General features: G+C 41.7%; 1 protein-coding gene across 2 annotated transcripts in view; it reads left to right on the top strand.

Annotated features, from left to right (window-relative positions):
- LOC120933835 (NACHT, LRR and PYD domains-containing protein 3-like) overlaps positions 1 to 5,612 on the top strand; it is a 59,537-nt gene extending 53,925 nt beyond the window's left edge. Inside the window, exon 10 of one of the 2 annotated variants that reach the window (XM_040347244.1) lies at positions 5,233 to 5,612. The gene's annotated coding sequence lies outside the window, so the exon portion shown is untranslated. Of the gene's footprint in view, positions 1 to 4,963; positions 5,171 to 5,232 lie in introns of those variants that run through there. The other variant, XM_040347245.1, reaches the window with a different exon arrangement.
- Positions 5,613 to 16,509: the final 10,897 nt, after the last annotated feature.

Here is a 16,509-nt window from a genome sequence, read left to right as displayed (position 1 = left end):
TTTTTTAGCCAAAAAACTGACCTCCTAAACTCTTAGGATAGGCCCAACAGGGGGCATACTAGTGGGTTTATTACCCTTGTGGGGGTTGTTTATTGGTTACAATATCTCCCAAGTTCCAACCGATCACTTCCTCCTTACACTGCTGGTATATCTGTCAGTGTGTTAGAGTTAATCTAAACCTCTTGTGGCTCAGGCAACAAACCATTTAGGTGGTGTGAGAAGCATAAAATGCTAGCCTGCAACCCTTAATTGGGAGTTTCTCTGGTACAAACCCCTGTGTTAAAGCTATGAAAATCAGCCATACAGGTGTCTGATTGCCTCCAGCCTGAGACTATGGTCACCTCTTCATGAGAGACCTAATTGATTTCTGAGTCTGTGCTCGTTAAGACCTTAAAGGCTTGGACTAGCTCCCACCTGTGTGTGGACCAGCTACACCTACTCAGACCTTTGCAATAGCAGAATAGCAGCTACCACTATTGTGGTATAGTCACACACCTCGGATTTCCAGTATTTGGAACTACCATGTTCCTTCACTGGGATGAAGGATCAATATCTGAAACTCAGGTTATGCTCTGATAGAGCGTTGGTCTGTCCGCACATCAGAAATGCACAACATGGGTTTATCTTGGGTCATTTCTGAGATATGTGTGTGTATGTATGTATATATATATATATTTGTGTGTGTATATATGTAGACTGATGATCAAGGGATATCCTATGACTCACCAGAAATGCCTAAAATTGATTAGATAACGGTACTCTGTTCCTTATCAAACGCATAACACTGAATGGTGGTGACGCCTCTATGGTATATTCGCACACTATTGTTATTCAGAAACATACCACATTGAGTTACTGTCGGTGTAATTTCTGTCGGATACATGCATGTATATTATTGCTTATCAGAGAAGCATGACATTGATTTGTCGGTGACACCTCTATTATATAAACCACACACTATTGTTATTCAGAAATATACCACATTGAGTTACTGTCGGTGTAATTTCTGTCGGATACAGGAATGTATATTATTGCTTATCAGAGAAGCATGACATTGATTTGTCGGTGACACCTCTATTTATATAAACCGCACACTATGGTTATTCAGAAACATACCACACTGAGTTACTGTTGGTAAAAATTTCTGGAGGTTACATGTTGGTACACTATTACTTATCAGAAACGCATGATGCTGAGTTACTGATAGCGACACTTCTGCTGGTTATATGACTATGCAATTTTGCTGATTAGAAACGCATAGCATTGTATTATTGTTAAGGATATTTATAAATTCAGATATGCACTGCTTTAAGGGTCCTTTTTTTGCTAGTGACATTTCTGTTGATTAGATGACCCGACAAGGTTGCATTAAGTAACACATTGGGTTGCTGACAACATGCTGTTGGTCATATAAACTTTCCAAGTTTTTTTCTAATCAAAATAATGCACAACTGGTATTGTGGGTTCATGACGGTATACTGTTACTATCCAGAAACGCACAGCATTGAGTTTTCTTGCTAGTGACGTTTCTATCAGGTATATGACTGTGGGTGTTGGAATACACAATGTTACTGTCTGTAACATTTCGGTCCCTTGTCCTATACCCTATTGTTTATCTGAAGTATGCTAATATCACTCTCTGCTAGTTATGACTGCAGGGAGTATAACACCAGCAATACACGGTTGAGGCCGCATATGTCCTTTTGGTCATACTGGCCATGCGACTGTTTGTTTTTTTCTATGATCATCAGAGATATACTATAGGTGCTAGTATTATTTTCTGTTGATTGGAAGACCGTACTGCGGTCAGTCAGGAATAGACAACACTATAGTGCATGGGTGCTCAACCTGTGGCTCTCCAGCTGTTGCGGAACTACAATTCCCATGAGGCATTGCAAGTCGCTGACAGGTACAAGCATGTCTCCCAAAGGCTGAGGCATTATGGGAATTGTAGTTTTGCAACAGCTGGAGAGCCACAGGTTGAGCACCCATGCTATAGTGGTTCTTGTCCTCCTGTCCTGAATCTATTACCTTGGGTCGCTGCACATAAATAAAACACAGCAGTAGAAGGTGTCTGTGTCCTCTGCGTACTTTATTACTCAGAAAAAACACCATATTGGCTAGTGGCCTCTCTGTTGAATGTAGGACCTATAAACCTATTAAGCATCAGAAGCTCACACTTGGAGCTTCTGTCCTTTCTCTGGGCTTAGGTTATATGGTATCTTACTACATATGAGAAATACACACCTAAGGTTGGTTGTGTCTTCTCTATTCTACAGGTGTCTGTATATCAGAAAACACAGCAGTGGAGGCTGGGGGTGTCTATCTGTCTTTCCATATTAAGTCTGAGCTTGCTGTCCTTCGGAGATACAAGATCTAGGACCTGTATATCTGGGACATTTTGGTCACTTTATTTCAGACCTTATTTTCCATTCACATGGAAGGAACAGGATTTCTGATTGCGGGCCTTTACTTCTAGGCATGCCAGAGACATTCCCTAGACCTGAACCCAGTAGGGTTATAGGACACTGGAAGGAGGTCATAAAATCACCTAGTAGGTTCTTTTTAGTAGGAAAGGGGTTACGCTGTTAGGGGCTGTTTGCCTAAAAAATTCAGCATCAGGATTCTTTCTGACTGGTTCTCCCGATCCGATCCGAGCTTTATAGCTCAGTGTATGTCCTTCATGTCACCCCCTCGGACGAACTGGATATGAATAACCAATATTCATCTTTTACTCCTACTATGGCATTGGTCCCTTGTGGTAGGGATCTGCTTAACTTAACACTCCTTGGTGCGTGGAGTGGATCATGACCTCAAACACTGGATTTTTACAGAATACTGTATTCTGTTGGCGTGTGGCACTCATGGGTTTACCCTGAGATTATAGGGTAAAATGTATCTGCATATTATACGCGGGGGGCGGTGAAAAGTTTTCTTTCCCCGACACCTTTGTTCTTTTCTGTTATATACCAATGAATGCAGTGGTTACTCGCAATTTCGTAACAGGCTCCTTTCTGCGTAGTTTAATGATCGACTCGCAGGGTTATAAGGAGCCTAGGGTATATAGAACAATCTCACATCTGACATGTCGGTATTCAGATGGGAAGGAACCCAGAAATGGGGAATGACCAGGATGGGACCTGGTTGTCAACCGGCTTGCAGAGCAGCTGTTTTTGTCCGGTCTAGCAGTGTACGTTAGAGACAGGAGTTTGTCCACGCGTATTGGCGGACGCACGAACGAGCCACGCCAAGGCATCCTGTGGTCCAGACACTGACCAATAAGTGTCCTCGCTATAAAGTCACATGCATTCCAATGAATGGAGGTGGACAGGTGGACTGAAGGGAGTGCAGGAGCACACCAAACGCCCTGCTTGGTCACATACCTGTCCAGTCATTTGAGTGAAGGGAATAGACTTCCCTTAATCTAGTATCCTTGAGTGGGTTTATTTCCTTGTTTCACCAGGACTTTGGCAAACAAAAAAGGGGGACCCACAAGGATTGTACGTCGGGAGACCCTGTTTCTTTCTAAACCATTCTCCTGTACAGACTAGTGGCTTAAAACCACATGTTTTTTTTTCTGGGTTGATCAAAGTAGGTCTTTGTTTCACAGAACACATCTCTGACTAAACTTTGGATGGTCTTATGCAGCTTTGCAGACACTATCAACCACGATGGCTAGAATATTGGCGCAGCCAACCTTTCTATCCTAAAGAATACTCAAGCTCTCAAAATTTTTTTCTTTAAGAGCACGTGCCACCTAGACTCTGCATCCAAAGAGGAGACAAGAGCATAGGTGGAGCAGACCTGCAGGTCATTTTCATGATCCAGCTAGGATACCCTCATCACACACTAGGAAGTGGAAGTGGTGAAATAAAATCAGATTCTGACATCTAGCAAAAGACCTTGCAGGCAAGGGTCCCACCCTAAAGTAGGCCTGTTGGTTACTCGTCTATCCTCTCGGGTGCCGTCCTGGAAGGTGATGAGAGAAAACGGACGTTACTTACCGGTAACGGTGTTTCTATGAACCTTCCAGGACGGCAGGCCTACTTCCCGCCCTATGTGGAGGGAAAAGATAAGCTAAACGCTAGGTGGTAAGTACCTATACGGAACAATGTCCCTTGTGAACCAGTTCAGGACTACTCTAATTCATACTGAGGATCAAGGGGAAGGGTGGGGACTTTTAAATTGTTAAGTGATTGTGTTTCCTGTGGGGAGGAGCCATCATCTCTCGGGTGCCGTCCTGGAAGGTTCATAGAAACACCGTTACCGGTAAGTAACGTCCGTTTTTCCGCCCCACCAGGCAGATTCTGTGTTTCCCCCCCACCAGGCAGATTCTGTGTTTCCCCCCCACCAGGCAGATTCTGTGTTTCCCCCCCACCAGGCAGATTCTGTGTTGCCCCCCCTCCAGGCAGATTCTGTGTTGCCCCCCCTCCAGGCAGATTCTGTGTTGCCCCCCCTCCAGGCAGATTCTGTGTCGCCCCCCCCCCTCCAGGCAGATTCTGTGTCTCCCCCCCTCCAGGCAGATTCTGTGTTGCCCCCCACCAGGCAGATTCTGTGTCCCCCCTCCACCAGGGCATTGTGTGTCACCCCCCTCCCAGGGCATTGTGTTTCACTCCTCAAAGCATTGTGTGTCACCCATCTCACTGCAGAGCATTACGTATTGTCACCCCCTTGTTCGGCACACGTCAGAACTTTCAAACATCACAAAAGTTTGGACCCGAACGGCAAACCCCAATGAAGTCTATGGGACACAAACTGCAAAAATCAAAAGTCCCCATTTTGAAAGCTTGTATGCAAGTAATTGGCCATAAAAAGGGTATGGGGGCCGGGTCCTGCCCTGGGGGACATCAATGATTTTTTTTGAAGGAGCCGTGATTTTAATGATTCTTAAAGTGAAACAATAAAAACATTCCTTTAAATATTGGAGAACAGAAAATAATAAAACCCGTCCTGACTGTTCCAGGGATGGGAATGGGGCCGACCTTCAATATTCTGAATACAATCGTCTCCTCAGTTGGCTCTGCTGCTAATATTGGGATCTGCAAATCTTCCTCGGGTCACATGATCCCAATTCTTCTGTGGATGGAAAGTAGCCAAATTACTGATATGACGAGTCCCTGTGTACAATGGAATGATATACACATCACATTCACATATATATGTATTGATGAAACATTTAATGGGATGTATACAATGTAATATGTCGGTGTAATTGTCTCTTATCTCTTGTAGACGGCCAGAGATTTGTCTGGTGATTGTGTCCCGGTGTTGGGTCTGCTGGACCTCTTCCATGTATAGAGGATGTACTCACCGACACCTCGGATTTCTCTGCAACCCTCTAAAGGAAAGTCTTCTACTCTTCATGGATATAATGGTCGCCTCCCATTTTGAATTCCCCTCTTCTCCCCTCTGTAGGATTACACACTTTCCAATATTATCAATACTTTCTATGATGATGATGAGGATCCGACTCATTATTAGGAATCATTCATGGCGGGAAAAATAAATTTTCTAGTTAAAAATAGTGGCCCGGATTCAGATACATTTTCATATCTATCGGCAGGCGTAAAGTATCTCAGATACATTACGCCGCCGTAACTTAGGGAGCAAGTTCCGTATTCAGAAAGAACTTGCGCCCTAAGATACGGCGGAGTAGTGTAAATGTGTCGGCGTAAGCCCACCTAATTCAAATGTGGATGATGTGGGCGTGTTTTATTTAAATTACTTGTGACCCCACGTAATTGACGTTTTTTACGAAGTGCACATGCTCCAAATTACGCCGCAAACTGTCAATGCTTTCGAAGTGAACGTAACTTACGTACAGCCCTATTCGCGAACGACTTACGTAAACAACGTAAAATACGACGCTGTTCGTGTGTTTTCGACATCCATACCTAACATGACTTACCCCTGCTTTTATGAGGGGTAACTTTACGCCGGAAAAAGCCTTATGCAAACAACGTAAAAAAATGCGCCGGGCGGACGTACGTTTCTGAATCGCTGTATCTACCTAATTTGCATATTCCTCGCGTAAATCTACGGAAGCGCCACCTAGCGGCCAGCGTAAATATGCAGCCTATGATACAACGGTGTAAGAGACTTACGCCGGTCGGATCTTAGGAAAATCTATGCGTAACTGATTCTAAGAATCAGGCGCATAGATACGACCCTGCAACTCAGAGTTACGACGGCGTATCCGGAGATTCACTGTCGTAACTCGTATCTGAATCTGGGCCAGTATTTTTAACTCTATAAAGTAAATGGTGTATAAAAATAAGTAGCGCTTAAACAAAAATACATAAGGAATGTCTGTTTTCACAGGCCTTCAATGTGAACAAAGTGTTAACCTATTACATCAATCACCCTGTGACATTTGTGAATAAAATATATTTAAACAAAGTGTATATAAAGCATAAGTCCATTAACCAATTAAGTACCGCCGCACGACGATATATGTCGACAGAATGGTATGGCTGGGCACAAGGGCATACAGGTACGTCCCCTTTAAGAACCCAGCTGTGGGTCGTGAGCGCACCGACGACCCGGTCTGAAACCAAGTGACCACGCCGTATACCCGATCGCCGCTGGTGTGCCGCGATCGGGTCACAGGAGCTGAAGAATGGGGAGAGGTGAGTGTAAACAAACCTTTCCCCGTGCTTCCTAGTGTGCCTGTCACTGATCGTCTGTCCCCTGTCATAGGGAACGACGATCAGTGACATCTCACGTCCAGCCACGCCCCCCTACAGTAAGAAACACACATTAGGACACACTTAACCCGTTTAGCACCCCCTACAGGTTAACCCCATCACTGCCAGTGTCATTTTCACAGTAATCGGTGCATTTTATAGCACTTTTCGCTATGACAATGGCCCAAAAATTTTTCAAAATTGTCCGATGTGTCCGCCATAATGTCATGAAAAAAAATCACTGATTGCCATTACTAGTAAAAAAAAATGAGTAATAAAAATGCCATAAAACTATCTCCTATTTTGTAAACGCTATAACTTTTGCGCAAGCCAATCAAACGCTTATTGCGATTTTTTTTTTTTTTTTTTTACCAAAAACATGTAGAAGAATACGTATCGGCCTAAACTGAGGGGAAAAAATTATATATTTTTGGGGGATATTTATTATAGCAAAAAGTAGAAAATATAGAATTTTTTTAAATTGTCGCTCTATTTTTGTTTATAGCGCAAAAAATAAAAAACCGCAGAGATGATCAAATAGCACCAAAAGAAAGCTCTATTTGTGGGAAAAAATTACGCCAATTTTGTTTGGGAGCCACGTCGCACGACCACGCAATTGTCGGTTAAAGCGAAGCAGTGCCGATTGGCAAAAAGGGGCCCGGTCCTTTACCTGCATAATGGTCCGGGTCTTAAGTGGTTAATATGAATTCAATCCTTGATTGTGCGTAATAATCTTCTAATCATCCACCACACCCGAGTGTCAGTGAATCCTCTCCCGTCAGATTAAACACTCACCAACTCAATATGCCTAATGCCGCGTACACACGGTCGTTTTTTGTCTTGGAAAAAACATAATTTTTTATCATGAAAAAAAAATACGTTTTTTAAACTTCATTATAAAAACCGACGTTGCCCACACACCATCGTTTTCTGAAAATGCTCTTGCAAAGCGCAGTTACGTACAACGGCACTCTGTTCCATTCAAGCGTCATAACTTGCTTTTGAGCATGCGCGGGTTTAAAAACATTGTTTTAAACGTCGTTTTAGCCCACACACGACCATTTTTTATGACGCAAAAAATGACATTTTGAAAAACTACATAAAAAATTGAAGCATGTTCGAAGGTGTTTTTGGTCGTTTTTTAGAAGACAAAAAACGATGTGAAGCCCACACACGATCATTTTAAATGACGTTTTTAAAAACGTTGTTTTATTTTATCACAAAAAACGACCGTGTTACACTCTCGTGCTTGGTGTGTAAGCGTGAAAGAAAGGTTTACCAGATGTTCCAAATTCCACCGTGTAAATACCGGATTTGGTAGGGACAGACAGACCTTAAGGGTCCTGATGTGTTAAATAAAAGGAGATACCCTGTTCAGATGAGTCCACACAGCTTGCCACAGTGGTGTGCTTTACATACACTTTAAGTGTTCTTGCATAGCAAGATCACTTATTGTTATCTCACATATATTATTATTCTTATAGCCAAATTTACCACCCTAACTCCTCACACAGTTTTTACACTCCATAGACCAGTAATATATCGAAATGTGCAGATTGTTCCCGATTGTGTGCACTTTGTGGAACGTTTTGCCGAATATTGTCATTTTTGCTGCAAAATTTGTCCCATAGAAATGAATGGCGAAACTAGAGTGTGAGGTGACAAAATCTGAAAAATTAGGACATGATTTCTAAACTGCAACCACTCCCTCATTTTCAAGCCGACCTACACAAATATTATATCAAAACGTTCAGCTGTCCCTGCTGCCACTATACATGTCCACGGCTAATCCATCATCCTAATCGTTTTCACAATATGACCATTTGTTTGCAACTCATGCCATCCATTGACATCCATTGAAATTACAGTCTAGACACCTAAAATTTGAAGGGCAATATCTAAACTGCAACTGTGCCTTCAATTTTTATATTTCAGAGACATACTATGCATCAAAATGTAGGCATGGGTCTCATGATTCTCACAATATAAAGTTCTTTACTGTACAATTTAGTTTTTAAAATACAACAGTTTGAAGAATGACAAGTATTCAGGAGAGGCAAAAAACTGGTCTTAAAGCCTGCATATTGATTTCCTGGCAACGCTGAGGGGAATTATAACTCCTCACACACAGCTCTGAAGGGAAATATAGCTCCTCACACACAGCTCTGAGGGGAATTATAGCTCCTCACACACAGCTCTGAGGGGAATTATAGCTCCTCCCACACAGCTCTGAGGGGAATTATAGCTCCTCCCACACAGCTCTGAGGGGAATTATAGCTCCTCACACACAGCTCTGAGGGGAATTATAGCTCCTCCCACACAGCTTTGAGGGGAATTATAGCTCCTCCCACACAACGCTGATGGGAATTGGCTCAGTTTTTTGGCTCTGCGTAACTTCTGCATACTATGAGCAACTAAAACCATTCAACTTTTAAGGAGTTCAGCTAATGATGGGACTTCTTCAACTTTTTCTCTACTATTTATAACTTTTAAAAAATGTAAGCTTTTTAACACTTATTTTTAACATTGAAGTCAATGAAAGCATGCTTCAAATCCTTAAACCTTTCTCCCGCTCCCAAAAGTTTCAGCTCCTTCAAACTTTCACCTATAGGACGCCAAACAAACTTTAAAATGTTCACAAAATATTCAGCCATCTGGCTATATCTTAACAGTTTGATATCTTTTACAGTTTATTAAAAAAATCTTTTTTTTTTAAAAATGTGAAAAAAAAATTATTTTGAAAAAAAACATTTTGGAAAAAAAATTGTTTTTGAAAAAAAAAACATTTAAAAAATAAATAAAAATGATTTTGAAAAAAAAAATCATCCTTTAAAAAAATCATCCTTTAAAAAAATCATCCTTTTAAAAAAATCATCCTTTAAAAAATCATTTTTGAAAAAAAAAAACGTTTGAAAAAAATAAACCATTCCTACTTTTCCAACTATTCTGACTTCAACTTTTTTTACAGATTTACAGTTTCCACAGTTACTCTAGCCACTCCAACCACACAACAGTTACTCAAGCCACTCCACCCAGTTACTCCGCCCACTCCAGTTGTAGACTACTGGTGGAGGCAAGAACATGTCACTCAATTTCCCCCGAAATTGTAGCTTTCCTATATATATATATATATATATATATATATATATATATATATATATATATATATATATATATATATATATATATATATATATATATATATATATATATATATATATATATATATATATATATATATGTATATATATATATATATATATGTATATATATATATATAATGTGTGTGTGTGTGTGTGTATATACTATGTGTGTGTGTATATATATATATATATATATATATATATATATAATTCACAAATGTCACAGGGTGATTGATGTAATAGGTTAACACTTTGTTCACATTGAAGGCCTGTGAAAACAGATATTCCTTATGGATATTTGTTTAAGTGCTACTTATATTTACTTTCTAGAGTTAAAAATACTATTTAACATATTCTTTTTTTAAAAGTGCCTGCTTCACTGGTACACTTTATTGTTCTATAAGTGCAGTGGTAGAAACTCAAGAGGGGCGGATTGTACTTGGTTATCATTGGTTTAAATAAAAAAAAGCTGACTGGAACAATCACTAATACCGCCACACAGACCACATCTTCCTCTTACTGCTGTCATACTACTCTCCATCCTCCATACTACTCTCCATCCTCCATACTACTCTCCATCCTCCATCCTCCTCTTCATTAGGGATGAGCTTTATGTTTGGGTCAAACATAAGTTTGACTCGAACATTGGCTGTTTGCCCATTCACTGTAAAATGAACAATTTGGGGTGTCTGTGGCAAATTTAAAATCCGCAGAACACCCACTAAAAGTCTTTGGGAGAAATCAAAAGTGCTAATTTTAAAGGTTAATATGCAAGTTATTATCATAAAAAGTGTTTGGGGACCTGGGTCCTGCCCCAGGGACATGTATCAATGCAATTTTTTTTTTAAAAATGGCCATTTTTATGGGTGCAGTGATTTTAATAATGCTTAAAGTGAAATATTCTTTTAAATTTTAGTATAGTATGCCTGTAAAGTGGTGCATGTTGAATACCTTGGAAATAGTGACCAAGCTGCAGATATTCAAGCCACGTATGTGAAGGATTATGACAATATGGCAGGAGACTAGAGAAAGAGGGTAATGAACCCTGTAACAGAGTGTCCTTTAAGAACACTCTAGATGTCTTAGTCCAGGATAAAAAAGGAGATGTGTGCAAAGTCGGTGGAAATGCAGAATCACCAAACATTGGTGACAAGGGACTTGGTCTAGTAGACAATTGACCCTTATGTAAATAATGGTCCCAAGCTTTTAATGTATATGTAACCAAGGCTGGTAAAGAATATAACATATAACAAAGTAAGGTCGGAACAATAAGGTATTTTTCTAATAAAACCCATAGTTTAGTTGATTCATTATGGGACAAATCCATAATATGAAGTAAAGATGATACATGAAGGTATAACAGCACATTGGGAAATGTCACACCTCCCCTTCACTTGGGTAATGATAAAGTAGTTAACTAAATCCGTGATTTTTTGTGACCCCATATAAATTTACTGATGATAATATTTATACTACGTAGAAATCCAGGGGGGGAGACAGGAATTGTTTGAAATACATATAGAAGTTTGGGAAATATATCCATTTTAATAATATTTATGTGTCCAAACCAAGATGAACTTACGGATTGTCTACAGAAGGGGACTATAATTCAAATCTGCAATTGCTGATAAACAAGTAGAATATAAATACCTAAATGTTTAATTGCTTGCTTCTGCCATTTAAAATAAAACATTTGTTTGTATACACAATATTTCCTGAGATGATAATGAGATATTTAACACCTCTGTATTGTCATAGTAAACATTAAAAATCTTCACTTGCCCAAAAGTCTCAAGTTCATGTATTATGGAGGGAAGCGACATATAAAGTTGTTGTATATCAGTGTTTCTCAATTCCAGTCCTCAGGCCCCCCCAACAGGTCAGGATTTCCATTATTTTGCACAGGTGATTTGATCAGTTTCACTGCCTTAGTAATCACCACAGCCTTTTTTATCTGAGGGAAATCCTGAAAACCTGACCTGTTGGGGGGGCCTGAGGACTGGAATTGAGAAACACTGTTGTATATAGAGGTAGGTCATCCACATAAAGTGATCATTTCTTTAATTGCATTATTTTCTCGAATTCCAACTGCAAGGTGTTCCAATGTGAGAATATATAGCAAAGGAAATAAGGGACAACCCTGTCGAGTACCATTATGAATTTTTAGAGAATGGGACAGAAACCCATTGCACATAACTCGAGCAGAGGGGTTATGGTAGAGAGCTTAGATTTTATAGAGTATATTATTAGGTCCTAATCCTATTTGCTGGAGAGATCCCTTAAGGAACTCCCAGTTCACTTGGACATATGCTTTTTCCCCATTAACTGAGATTAAACCTGCAGGTATTTTATGTTTCTGAGCATATTTCATTAGAGAAATGGTCTTAAGAGTATTTGTGATGGGGGTCATTTTGGATAGGGGCCCGTGGAACCCAGATTACCTTAGAAAGCTCTGGAAACCCATTTTCCAGCTCCCCCGCCCCCTCTTATGTGAAAGTAATTTGTCTATTAGGGGCATAGGATGGCCTGAGAACCCCAGTCTGGTCTGCCCTAACCAGACTCCCAGTACAACAACACCAGACTTATAATTTTGTGTTACCCCTGTTGTCTTATATGTGTGATTTGTGTTGAAAGAATGAAGCGGCTCTTTCACTTGCGACAGTAATTTCTTTCTCGTACATCACGGGACACAGAGCGGCATATTCATTACTATACGGGTTATATGGAGTACCTTCAGGTGATGGACACTGGCAATCTCAAACAGGAAGTCCCCTCCCTATATAACCCCCTCCCATAGAGGGAGTACCTCAGTTTTTTCACCAGTGTCTTAGGTGTTGGTCACGGAATAGCTTTGCCTCCACATCCTTGGGATCAAGGCAGGCTAACCGGATCTGTCCAAAGTGCCTCAGTGCCAAAGTGGACAGTACCCGGGCCCCAAACCATGTTTTTTTTTGCCTATAATGCTCCTCTTTAGAGGGCTGGACCCTGGGCCCAGGACTTGGAGCTTTTCTAGAAGCCAAAAGTATACTGTTTGCCAGGGTGCTGTATAGGTCCAGGACAGACGGTTCCTTCTAGGACCCCAGTGCCTGAAGGTCTAGTACGCTACCCACGGAGATGGGGGAAGATTGGACCATTTTGCTATGCAAACGTCCTGCGGCATGGAGCAGGTAAGAAGGGGGGCCTGCGGGACTTGGTTCGACAGCAGGCTCTCCAGGGGAGATCTAAAGCTGGGTTAGCCTGAGTATGCTCTGCATTGGCAGCCAGGGTCACTATGTCTGGGTAAGACATTATGATCTAACTTTCCCCCCAGCACTTGGTCTCCCTGTCCTAAAAAAGTTTTTTGCTGGCTATCTGCTGTGCGCAGGTTGGGATGGTCTTCTTTCAGAGATCTGTCCCAGGGCTAAAGAGATTCCTTAAGGTGCCTTTACAGAGTCCTACCTGACCGGGGGTTCGAATCTGCCGCTCTGAAGTCCCGTGAGGGCTTGTGTCTCAGCAGCACGTCTCCTCCATGTGCTCCCCCTCCCCCGGCATACGCGCGCACGTGCGTGCACATCAAATAGGTTGAATTCGCGCCGTGCGGGGGGGCAGGGAGCGTATACAGCAGCATCAGAGAGAGGGGCGTGCCTTCCTCGCTGTTATACACAGCAGGCTGCGATCTGGTTCAGTCTGAAGCTGAGCTGAGAGGGAGAAGGACACAGAGCGGCAGAACAGTGGCACCCGGTGGCGCAAGGAGGGTATTACAAGCTGGAGCTTGCTCCAAAAGAAATCTATGGTTAAGCCTAAACCCCGTTTTCAGCAGATTGGATACTGGCAAAAATCGTGGTGGGGCAGTATTATTTGAAGAAAAAAAAAACATAAAAAAAAAAGACAGTTAGACCCCTTTCACACTGGGGCATTTTTCGGGCGTTTTTTAGGCGCTTTGGCGTTTAAAAAAAGCCTGTAAAGCGCCTGAAAGAAGCCTCATCTGCAATCCCAATGTGAAAGCCCAAGTGCTTTCAGAGGCCTTTCACACTGCCAGCGCCCGAAAAACGCATGTAAAGCGCTGCTAAGACCCCTTTCACACTGAGGCGCTTTTCAGGCGCTTTGGCGTTAAAAAAAGCTTCCTCAATGGGAAGGGGGCTTTAGGAGCGGTGTATTAACCGCTCCTAAAGCGCTGCAAAGAAGCTGCATGCAGGACTTTTTTTGACGCCCTGCCAGCTCAGCGCCTCAGTGTGAAAGCACTCAGGCTTTCACATTGGGATTGCAGATGCAGCTTCTTTCAGGCGCTTTTTTTTAACGCTAAGACCACTTTCACACTGGGGTGTTTTTCAGGCGCTTTAGTGTGAAAGCACTCGAGCTTTCACATTGGGATTGCAGATGCAGATTCTTTCAGGCGTTTTACAGGCGCTTTTTTTAACGCTAAAGCGCTTGAAAAATGCCCCAGTGTGAAAGGGCCCTTATATTTATATAATATAAACATACTGAGCCCCACCAGTTTTTGGGCATTAGTGGTCCTATTGTCCCCTAAACCCTATTTTGCACTCCTGGCTACAACAGTCTGTTGTTATATGCGGAGTCCCTCGGTATTGTATCATGGCTCCCAAAGGTTCAGGATCAAAAGGTACAAAAAATTCCAAAAAACAGAAGGGTTCCCCCTCTGATTCTGATGATGTTAATCAGGCTATGCCAGTACTCTCCCCACCTGTTAATCCAGTAGGGGTAGCCTTGGATGAGCCATTAGGGGGGTCTGGTGCTGAGGCTGGCCCAGATCCGCCCAACCCTGTGTTTGTCACAGAGGAGATGCTAGCTGTCACCCTAGGGGGGCTAGAAGAAAGATTAGCAGCTATGATCGCTAACTCTATTCCAGGCAAATACCGCTAGGAGGGTTAATGTTTCCCATTGAGTGGGCATCAACATATTGGTGGTCTGAAATAAAATGGGAAATGGCAGTTCCAATTTCTGAAGTACATTCTGTATCCCTCAACAAATTGTTGTTCAATTTCCAATCCTGTCTGGTTATATTTGGTAATAAAAAAGATAAGTATACAGGGGCATTATGGGACCAAAGTAAATTCCCTATTTCACATTTAGATTGGAAAGTAAGAGCATATTGACTAATGGAAAAAAAATCGATGTGTGAATATGAAGGGTGGACCTCAGAAAAACATGTATAGTCCCTTTCTGTGGGATGAGATCTCCTCCATATATCCAATACATTATATTCAGTAAGAAGCTTCTTAAGTTTTTGAATCTGAAATTTAGAAATGGAACTCCTTTCCAAGGTAGGATCTAGGACACAATTAAAATCTCCACTCCACTGCTGACACCTGCAGCACCGGGGCTGGAAGAACACCCCAGCACAGCAGAATGGGCTCACAGCACAGCCAAGCTGAGACAGAGACCACATTTTGCTACTAACAATCTGGATCAGAGTTTAACTACACTCTGATCTATACTTACATTTAGATAGCACCAGTACTGTAAAGTACACAGGCGCTATAATTATTAAATGAATAAGGGGGGAAATTTGATTTATTATTACAGAAATGGATTAAGGGGTTTGGATTTCATTTATATGGAGGATGGATCTGATTTTGATTAGATTAACCACTTCCACCCTGGAAGATTTACCCCCTTAATGACCAGGCCATTTTTGCGATACGTAAACAATATACAAATGTATATATATCACCGCACTACCTGTGTATACATATAAATAAATGGCAGCCAACACCACAGAATTAGATCAATTCTGCAGAAAACAAACATACAAAGCAAAAAAGTATAGCACTAATTAAATATAAAGCAAGTGAAAAGACTGTAAATACAGATCTAGATTCATACGATAAAAACACCATGCTCAAAAAGACCATGGATAGTGAAAATATTAAAAGTACATGTATAAACATATAAAGTACCATGTGAATCAATAAGTCCAACCAAAATTAACTCAGTGTTGAAAAATTATTAAAGATGAGAATTTGATAGTAGGTCCACCACCAAGGTATAAATAGGAGGCTTACCAGAGGAACTGGACTCAATTAAGCGTACACCTAATGGGTCATGGCAAGCTTAAACAATATTGATGTCTTGACTCTAAGGTGACTTGAATAGCAGACAGGGAGTTGATTTCCACTATAGTGCTGTGCACAATATAGTACTGCAGGAAGAGCAGCCAGCAACAACCAGGGATGATAATAGACTTGTGCCAGTATCATTAAATCCAAAGGCTCAAAAATAAGGAAAAAATGGAAGAGAAAACAAAAATCCACATAGTGTAAAACTGTATGATGAACTTTTACTCAGCAGTAAATAGTAAGGTTTACACTCACATTTCAGCAGATTAAAATCAGGCATAAAGACATAGGCAGTAGAGTCAGCGGTTCCCAAACCGTCCAGGCCAACACGGCTGCCATCCAGGAGGAGGGGAGGCAGAGGCAGCGCAACCAGCGGCATAACCTCACCCGCCAGCTGAGGATGCAGGCCCAGACAAACCATTTTCTTAGCCGCATTGCCGTGGCCTTGGAGGGCAGGCAGCCATCACCTGCCAGGAGTTGCACACCTGGGGATGAGCCACCTCCAGATGTCCCATTCCCCCCACCCCAGGCTCCCCCCAGGCAGCTGAGGAACCAGAGAGCTGCCACCAGGCGCAGCCCCCATCAGGCCAAATGAGTGCCTTTTTTTGTTTGACTATGCTCAGG

The sequence above is a fragment of the Rana temporaria genome, chromosome 3 (assembly GCF_905171775.1).
Source record: "Rana temporaria chromosome 3, aRanTem1.1, whole genome shotgun sequence".
Taxonomy (NCBI): Eukaryota; Metazoa; Chordata; class Amphibia; order Anura; family Ranidae; genus Rana; species Rana temporaria.
Note: the sequence above shows the minus strand (reverse complement) of the source record. Positions and strands in the feature narration are given on the sequence as shown.